The following is a 9,300-nucleotide window of genomic DNA, read 5'->3' as shown; positions in this document are numbered from 1 at the left end:
CACTTGGGGACATGGTCAAGTCTGAACCAGTCACGCCTCTTGGTCGGCCTAAGGCCACAAAATCACTTGGGGGCTTGGTCGAACCCGAACCATTTCCACGCCTCTTGATCTGGCATATATGCCACGAATCATTTGGGGACCTGGCTGACTTGAATCATTGTCACTCCTATTGGGGGCTTGGTCCTGTCCGACCATCGTAATACCATCTGATCAGCTCAGTATAGCATATTTTTGCAAACAATTTTTATCATTGCCTTGGTTTCCATGGTATTTTCATGGCTTGTTTGTTCTTAGTCTTTTGTTGGATTCCTTTTATGTCAACAAACACCTTTAATCCGGAGAAGTATGCCCGGTTTATTTTTTTCCTGTTAACATCATGGAGTAACAAGGGGGTTTATATTGACCCAGTACGGTCTATACGGGAGCTGTTTTCTCCCCCCTTGTTGACGGTAATGGTTTATAAAACCTCCGCTTCAAAGCTTGGCTAAACCAGCTTCATGCCAAGACATGGCAGGAAATATGAATGGAGGTTTTTTCGAACAAAAGCTTCAGTACTTATGCACGAAGGCATATTGAAGATAGAAGTATTAACTATCCTGTTACAAGGCATCACGGTGCCCGAATAAAGATCATTTGTTATTTTGGAAAGATTCCAAGGACAGCTATACAAACCGGCTCCCGGTTTAGGCCTGCTCCTCGTCATCATCCGCTTCAGCTTCTTCGTCCCTACCCATTGGCTGGAAATCAATAGTGGTCCAGTCGATTTCCATTAAAGCTTGGAAAACAGCCTCTTCATGTATCAGGGAAGACGGTTCAATATCAGGAGCGTAAGTGTGCTTACGGATTGGAGGGATCAGATTCTCCGCTTCAAGAGTTGGGGCAGGCACTCGCTTGTTCTGGTCATTGTATTGTGCTTGATAATGCGTCAAGTCTGCCTCTTCAGCTAGCTGACAAGCCAGAGGGCGCACTGCACGGTTTATTGCCCTTAAATCCTCTTCGTTGAATTCAGAGCCATCTTCCTTCAGGCTGGGATAGCCTTGAGATGCTTCCACAGGGTCGAAATCTGGCACCCATGCCTTTGCCCGGATCAAGGCGTTAATAGCTCCGGTTCGAGCAGTAGATTTCTTCAGCTCCTCCATCCGGGCCAGAAGCATCGACAACATGTTAAGAGTGTCCTGGATTAAAGAAGGTGCCGGGTTGTTATGAGAGGCTGTGGTGATGATCCGCTGGGCTCCTGTATATAATTGTTCCACTAAGGTGTAGGCAGCCTTCAGTTTCTTCCGCACATCATTTCCCAAGTGCCCGATGCGTGTGCCTACAACAATATAGGGACGGTTTCAAACCGGATTTACGCTGCAGCAGGTTCAAATTATCACAGAAGTTAAAAGGAGCTTACCAAAGATCGCAGCGGTCATGGAGTGTATTTGCCGCTTTACGGACGTTAGTTCATCCGCCACCGGTTTAAGGGCAGCTTCAGCATTTTCCGCTCTTTTGGTTAAAGTCGCCTTCTCAGTGGCCCAATCAGCCCGCTCTTTCTTGAAGCCTTCCTTCAGCTGTTCAGCGGTGCTCAAGGCGCTGGTTAATTCTTCCTTTGCCTTGTCTGTTTCAGCTTGTTGAGTTTTCAAGGCCTCTTGCAAATCAGCAATCCGGTCCTCCTTGATTCTCACCTCAGCCTGCATACAGACAGCATTTAGCTTTAAACAAGCGGTCCAAGAAATTGAAGTATCAACCACATAACAAAGTTATACGCCTGATACTTGGGGGCTAATGAACCTTCAGTTTTCAAAAGTTACTAGATTGCAAAGTCCCAAGCTCAATACAGGTATTCAACTTGGCACTTGGGGGCTAATGGCTATTTGCTCAAATTATGATCTAAGGGTAGTTTTCTGTTGGAGCCCCGGTCTAATTCTGCTAAGTTAAGCCGGCCCTTGGGGGCTATATTAATGGATTTCAAAAGTGTTGAGGATCATATTCAAGTCCCGGTTTGACGAAGGCTACAAACCGACCCTTGGGGGCTAGGAGGATTGATGCAAAGGCAGTCAGTAAAGAAGTAAGTTACCTCAAATTTATCCCTCATCATTTTTACCAGACCAGCTTCACAGTCACGGCTAGTATAAAGCCGGTTTAGATAGCCGGAATGAAGATCTTGGGCACTCAGAGCAGCATATGTCTCCAGTTCAATATCCCATTTTTCTTTATTCAGAGCGGAAAAATCCTCTTTTATGGTATGCTTGGTTACGGTGACAGGATTCCCGGGTTCAAAGCGGCCTACACCGGTAATCACAACATCATCATCTTTGGATTCGCCGGTTTGTGTTAGTGTGATCGGTTTGTCAGCAGGACTGTGGGATTTCTCAATCCGGACGGAGCTGACAGGTGGGTCAGCAGAGACTGAAGTATTAATAGGCCTCTCTTCAGGAATAGCATCGTCTTGTAAAGGAGGATCATTGGGAATATCCTCAGGAGCAAATGCTTCAAGATCTGGCGTTTTGTCATGTTCTGGGGCTGCATCTTCTTCAGCCGCTTTATCCAGGCGGGCTTTCTTGCTCGGTTTAGGTTTGGCCCTGAAAGAAAATCAAAGAGTCAAGGAAAAGCATAAGCCATTACATAGTGTACTAGAAGCATATGTTCAGCTTAGCTTACCCAAGAACCATTTTTAACGGTGGCAGCTGAGTGGCCGACGATTCACCAGAAGATGAATGAGAAGTAACCTGATAATCGGAGTCGGATGGGTTAAGAGGTTGACGGAAGAAACCCGCTTTAGGATGTAAATCAACAAAAAGGTCAGAGACCTCGGAGCGGCGTTTTCGAACCGGACTGTTTGGTAAACCGGTGGAGGTAACTACCTGGCCACTGTGTCAGGTTGTGCGGCGAGCTTCATGTTGCTGAGTCTTCATAAGAAATTTAGGATCCAAATAAGCAAGAGGATGAGAAAATTTAACTTTCCGGTTTGCTTGTCGAAATTTTGGCAAAGGCAAGATTTCTGAATCGGAAGAGAGAATAGTTACCTCAACGAATTCCGCATTGCTGGCTTCAGCGTCGTCCTGACAAGCATCATCATCAATAAGGCATGTAAAAAATAAGCCAAGCGAGTCAAGTTCTACCTCAAGGTCCGGGTTACCCACATCGTCATCAATAGCTGGATCAGATGAAGCGGTGGTTTTTCTCTTGTGAGCTGGCTTCTTGATAACCTTGGTCTTGGGACGGATTGGCCGCCCTGCTTTCTCCGTTTTGTCTTGAGAAAGCTTCTTGCTCCAAAACGGATTATCGCCCTGGATCAGCAGTAATTAAATGTCAAACAGATAAAGGAGTAACCGGTTCAACAATAGAGCAATTAAAATCTTACCGCTGGCGGTTTGTTGGTGGTGCAGTAAGGAGGCAGACCGGTTTGAGCACAGAGGTGCTCCGGTTCATTCAGCATCTTTTTTACAGATTCTGTGACTTCATCATCGGGGAGTTGGATTTTAGTGTGTCGGAGTGGGTCATCGACACTATCAGTATACTTGCACATCAAACTGGAGCGCCGGCTCAGAGGCAGTATGTTCCATGATATCCAACAGCGTGCAAGATCTATTCCCTTAAGCCGTTGGCCATAAAAGCTCGGAGCTTGGACAGTTGCAGAGCATATTTAATTCTTTCCTTGGCGCTTAGTCTTTGTGGAAAGGGGTGCGTGTTGCTGAGCCGTTCCGGACGGAAGCCAGGCAGGGGATTTTCATTGTCAGGGGAGGTATCCTTGCAATAAAACCAAGTTGCATTCCACTCCTTGGGGTGAGTATGGAGTTTGATATGGGGATAAGTGATCTCCTTCCTCTTCTGAATGGCCATACCGCCCAATTCAGTGTTGGGGCCATCGGTGAATTCAGTGCGACGGTTTAAATGGAAGAGGTCTCTAAACAACTCAACTGAAGGCTCCTCTTGAAAGTATACCTCAGAGAGCACTTGAAAGTGGCATAGATTGGTAATAGAGTTGGGGCCAATATCGTGTGGACGGAGCTGAAAATTGGCTAACACATCCCGGTAAAATTTAGAGCCGGGCGGTTTGAAGCCCCGAGCCAAGTGATCTGCGAAGACCACAACCTCTCCTTCCTGGGGGGTGGGAGGACATTCATTTCCAGGAACCCTCCAGTGGATCGTATCTTTACTGTCTAAAGCGCCGATCAAGACTAGATCGTCCAACTGTGATTCCGTGACGCGAGAAGGAACCCAATTGCACTCATACACTTGTTTGGCCATGGCGAGATCTACAAGAAATAGGTGATCCGGTTCAAGAACACGCTCGGTAAAAGAAGGTGTTGATCTAAACTACGATAAACCGGGGACAGTACCTATAAACCGGTCTTCCACAATGCGGCATCATGTGGATTCTGGCAGTTCAACCAGGGGACTAATGGTATATACCGGTTTAGTAACTTTTTTCTATGATAAGTTAAACCGCCTGACCTAAGCATCGGAAGAAATTGAAGCTATGGATAACTAGGTATGCAGAAACAAGTTTCACATGATCTTATCACAGCCGCGGATCTACCGCGAGCTCACAAAAACAGAAAATATTCCGAAGAGTAAGGCAGAAACAGAAGTGGACCATTGGGCGGGTATGTGCGAGAGATATATGGACTTAGATGAGAAACTACAGGTGGATGCTTAAAGACTACTACTAAACACAGCAGGGATTCACAGATTCATTCAAGGTCAGAAAACAGGTATGAGCATGCGACGAACACAGCACGAACATGAAACCCTAAGAACAGATCTAGGTCAAGAAGAGGAGAAAGCTTACCAGGAACGGAGAAGATGCGGAAAGATGCCGCAATGCTCTGGTACGTTCAGGTTGATGCAGCGGCCCAAGACGAGGCAGAGGTCGACGGCGGTGGCGGAGCTCCAAGGCTGGCGACGCGAGGAAGACGAAGAAGAAGGGACGAAGGGAAAGGGAAAGAAATGACCCTTCGGTCTTATTTATAAGGCAACAGAGCTAGGTCAAGCGCGCGGATCCAGGAGCTATTGTTAAAAGAGGGCGTTATAAATGATAAAATTTCATGATGACGTCATGACGGCTTACAGCAACCAGAAATGATGACGACACGGCGGTTTACCAATTATCCGAAGATGTCAAGACACCAGATTTTGTGAGGGATTGACATGAACCAGTTCAAATCAATCTGGGGCCTAATGTTGGGGATATTACCACTAGGCGTGAACCGGCCTGCTTGGGCCGGGATAACTTCATTAGTGGTATGAACAGATGAAGGCCCAAGGCCTGTAGCCGGTTTAGAACCTGTAGCCGTAAACCGGCCTGATGTGCAACTTGTATTGTAAGTTAGGAACAGAGAGATACCAACCGGGATACGAGTATGGACCGGTTGGGACTCTATGGACCGACGGGCGTCACCCGTGTATATAAGGGGACGACCCGGCGGCGGTTCAGGGGGAGAACGACAACTCGAGTCTAGGCGAAGCTTGTTTGCTCCCTAGCCATCGAGACCACATCAATTCCATCGCAACTAGACGTAGGCTTTTACCTTCATTGAAGGGGCCGAACTAGTATAAAACCCTCGTGTCTTTGTGTCCGCTTTAACCCCTTCAAGTAAACCCGTAGCGATGGCTCCACGACTAAGTCCTTTCGCTAGGACATCTGCCGTGACAAATCCACGACACCATGGGTGCTACGACCCTTTGTCATATCCACTATTCTTCCCACGTGGGGAGATTGGTTGGAATCGTTGGATGCCATATATTGAGTTAGTCGATGACACGTCGATGACACAAACCAAGTTTCAGTGGATGAATTTGCACAACAGAACCTAGCCTATGGTTTTCCTTCAGGTATGATGTTCAAAATTGGTATATATCATATTATTTAAATTAAAACTTATGCAGTCATCCATCTTTCAGATGATAACGTGATTAAAGAACAAGTTGGTCATAAAGCACAGCATGAAGAGCAACCCACTGATTTACCTGAAGGTATAGGTCGTCATTACTACTTCTATTATTCTCTAAATTAAAACTTATGTAGTCATCCATCTTTCAGATGATAACATGCTTAGAGAACAAGTGGGTCATAACACACAGCATGAAGACCAACCCACTGATTTACCCAAAGGTATAGGTCGTCATTACTACTTTTATTGTTCTTTAAATTAAAACTTATAGTCATCCATCTTTCAGATGATAACATGATTAGAGAACAAGTTGGTCATAACGCACAGCATGAAGACCCACCCACTGATTTACTTGATGGTATAGGTCATCATTACTACTTTTATTATTCTTACTTATGGTTGTACCTACGATAACAATTTTTATGTTGTTAACCAATTATTAGGTGACGACGATGATAACCCGGATGAGGATTTTGGTGACGATGAGATGAATCCAACAAAATCAAGGAAATTTGTTAGCGCGAGAGAGTACTATTGCTTCAAGCTGTGTATCCGGAAGAAGCTTTTTAACATCATCTTGTTCGGGGGGCGCCTTTTCCAACAGTGGGCTGTTGACATGTACATCAAGATTGAGACAATGAGGCTTCACTGGTATTCAAAGCCAGCAAATCAAAAGGTTATACGCGCTGACCTGTACCAGGTAACGTGCTTCTATTTATCACAAAATTTACATTATAGATGCCTCACTCTTTGCTTGAACCTTTATACTAATTGGACTGAAATATTGTTTTATTATAGGGTCTTGTTGACACCGTCGTTGCTGGCTAGTCACGCGGTGATCGGATTGGCAAGAGAATCGTGCTTCCACGTACATTTCCTGGTGGTGACCGTGACATGCAGCGCAGGTTTCTGGATGCGATGGCAATAGTTCAACGTTGGGGTAAACCAGATTATTTTGTTACGATGACATGCAATCCCTACTGGGAGGAGATAACGCAGGAATTGTTGCCTGGATAGCTGCCACAAGACCGCCCAGACTTTGTGGCAAGAGTATACAGAGCTAAGCAACGAAATATGATGGACTTACTAACTAAGGGTAAGCATTTTGGAGAAGTCGCAGCTTATGTACATGTCACAGAGTTTCAGAAGCGAGGTCTCCCGCATGAGCATATACTTCTAATCATGAAAGCAAAAAGCAAGTTAAGGACCCTAGATGACTATGATCGGGTGATATCTGCAGAGATACCCAACAAAAAGAAATATCCTGTCCTCCATGATCTGGTAGTCAAACACATGTTGCACGGCCCATGTGGTGCACTCCAGAAAAGTTGCCATTGCATGATAGATGGACAATGTCGATTTCATTACCCGCGAGATTTCTGTGATGCTACATTACAAGGGAAAGACTCATATCCCATCTATAGAAGGAGGGACAACGGGGTTCGAGTAAGGATCAGAGGAGCAGATTTGGACAATAGATGGGTGGTCCCTTACAACCCCTTTCTGCTTATGAAATACAACTATCACATAAATGTTGAAGCATGCTCGAGCATCAAGGCAGCCAAGTACTTATTCAAGTACATCTACAAACGGCATGATAAGGCATCATTTGCATTCGAGCAGGATATTAACAATGATGGGGGAATCATTAATGAAATTCGTCAATACAGGGATGCACGCTATATATCTCCTCAAGAAGCTATTTACAGGATTTTTGGGTTTAAAATGTTTGGTGTTAGTCAATCTGTGTTACAGCTGCAACTTCATTTGCCAAACATGCACACAGTCGCATTTAAGGGTTATGAAAATCTGGAAGATGTTGTCGCTCGCCCAACTTCTTCCAAATCCATGCTTACCGAGTACTTTGAGATGAACAAGAAGTATCCAGCGGCACGAAAATGGCTGTACAGAGAGTTCCCAGAACATTATAGGTGGATTGCCGCTAATAAAAAATGGCAAACGAGAAGAAGTAAGAGATCACAGATTGGAAGACTGGTGTATGCACACCCTGCTGAAGGAGAGAGGTACTACTTGCGGGTGCTCCTAAGTCATGTCCGAGGTGCCACTTCATTTGATGATTTAAAAACAGTAAATGGCAAGCCATGCACTTCCTTCAGAGAGGCATGTGAGCATAGGCCTCATTGAGCATGACAGGACACTGGATGATTGCATGACGGAGGCAGCAACATTTCAAATGCCTTCTGCTCTTAGACGGTTGTTTGCGACTATACTGGTATTCTGTGAGGCAACACAAATCCGTCAATTGTGGGACAAACATCTACCATCGATGGCTAAAGATTACCGCCACACTGAGTCGAACGAGGCAACACTTGAGCAGATGGTCCTTAGAGTTGTCAGGGATCTGGTGCAATCCATGGGTAAGGATATTAAAATGTATGGACTTCCAGATCTGGTTGACACAGATGGTTCTTCTGACGCCGAGTATAGAGAGGTAACAGAGGAGAGACAAGTTAGAGTTGACCAAGAGCATCTAGATCTATTTAGTTGTTTGAATAGTGAACAACTGGATGGTTTCAACGACATAATGGATCATGTGACGAACCAAAAAAGCCAGATATTTTTTTGATGGTCCAGGAGGCATTGGGAAGACGTACCTGTACAAGGCATTGCTTGCGAAGGTCCGTTCGATGGGCCTAATAGCGATCGCAACTGCTACATCAGGTATAACGGCATCAATAGTGCCTGGAGGCCAGACTGCCCACTCCAGGTTCAAAATTCCAATCAAGCTCACTGACAACAGCATGTGTGGTTTCACAAAGCAGAGTGGTACGGAAGAGTTGCTTAAACATGTGTCCTTGATAATTTGGGATGAAGTTGCTATGACAAAGCGTCAAGCAGTTAAGACGCTTGACAGATCGCTACAAGATATAATGGAATGTCCTCTGCCGTTTGGTGGAAAGGTTGTTGTCTTTGGTGGGGATTTCAGGCAGGTCCTCCCCATTGTTACACGTGGGACAAGAGCACAGATCACGGATGCTACACTATTGAGATCCTATCTGTGGGATAAGATCAGCAAGATACGCCTAATGCGCAATATGTAGGCACAGGCGGACCCTTGGTTCTCCGAATACCTCCTAAGGATTGGCAATGGAACGGAAGAAACTATTGGTGACGACTATGTGCGTCTCCCTGAAGACATTGTGATTGGTTATACTGAGGACGAAGAACCTATTAACAAGCTCACCGAAGATGTCTTCCCATCCCTGCACACCAATGCTAGGTCGAGGGAGTACATGAGCAAACGTGCAATTCTCTCGACCAAAAACGAGCATGTGGATGACCTGAATGACAAGATGATCTCTAGGTTTCCGGAAGAAGAAAAGGTATACCATAGCTTTGACTCTATCGAGGATGACTTCCAGAATAATTACACGATTGATTTTTTGAACTCCATCACACC

Source organism: Triticum dicoccoides, chromosome 7B, assembly GCF_002162155.2.
Source record: "Triticum dicoccoides isolate Atlit2015 ecotype Zavitan chromosome 7B, WEW_v2.0, whole genome shotgun sequence".
NCBI classification, from domain to species: Eukaryota; Viridiplantae; Streptophyta; class Magnoliopsida; order Poales; family Poaceae; genus Triticum; species Triticum dicoccoides.
Note: the sequence above shows the minus strand (reverse complement) of the source record.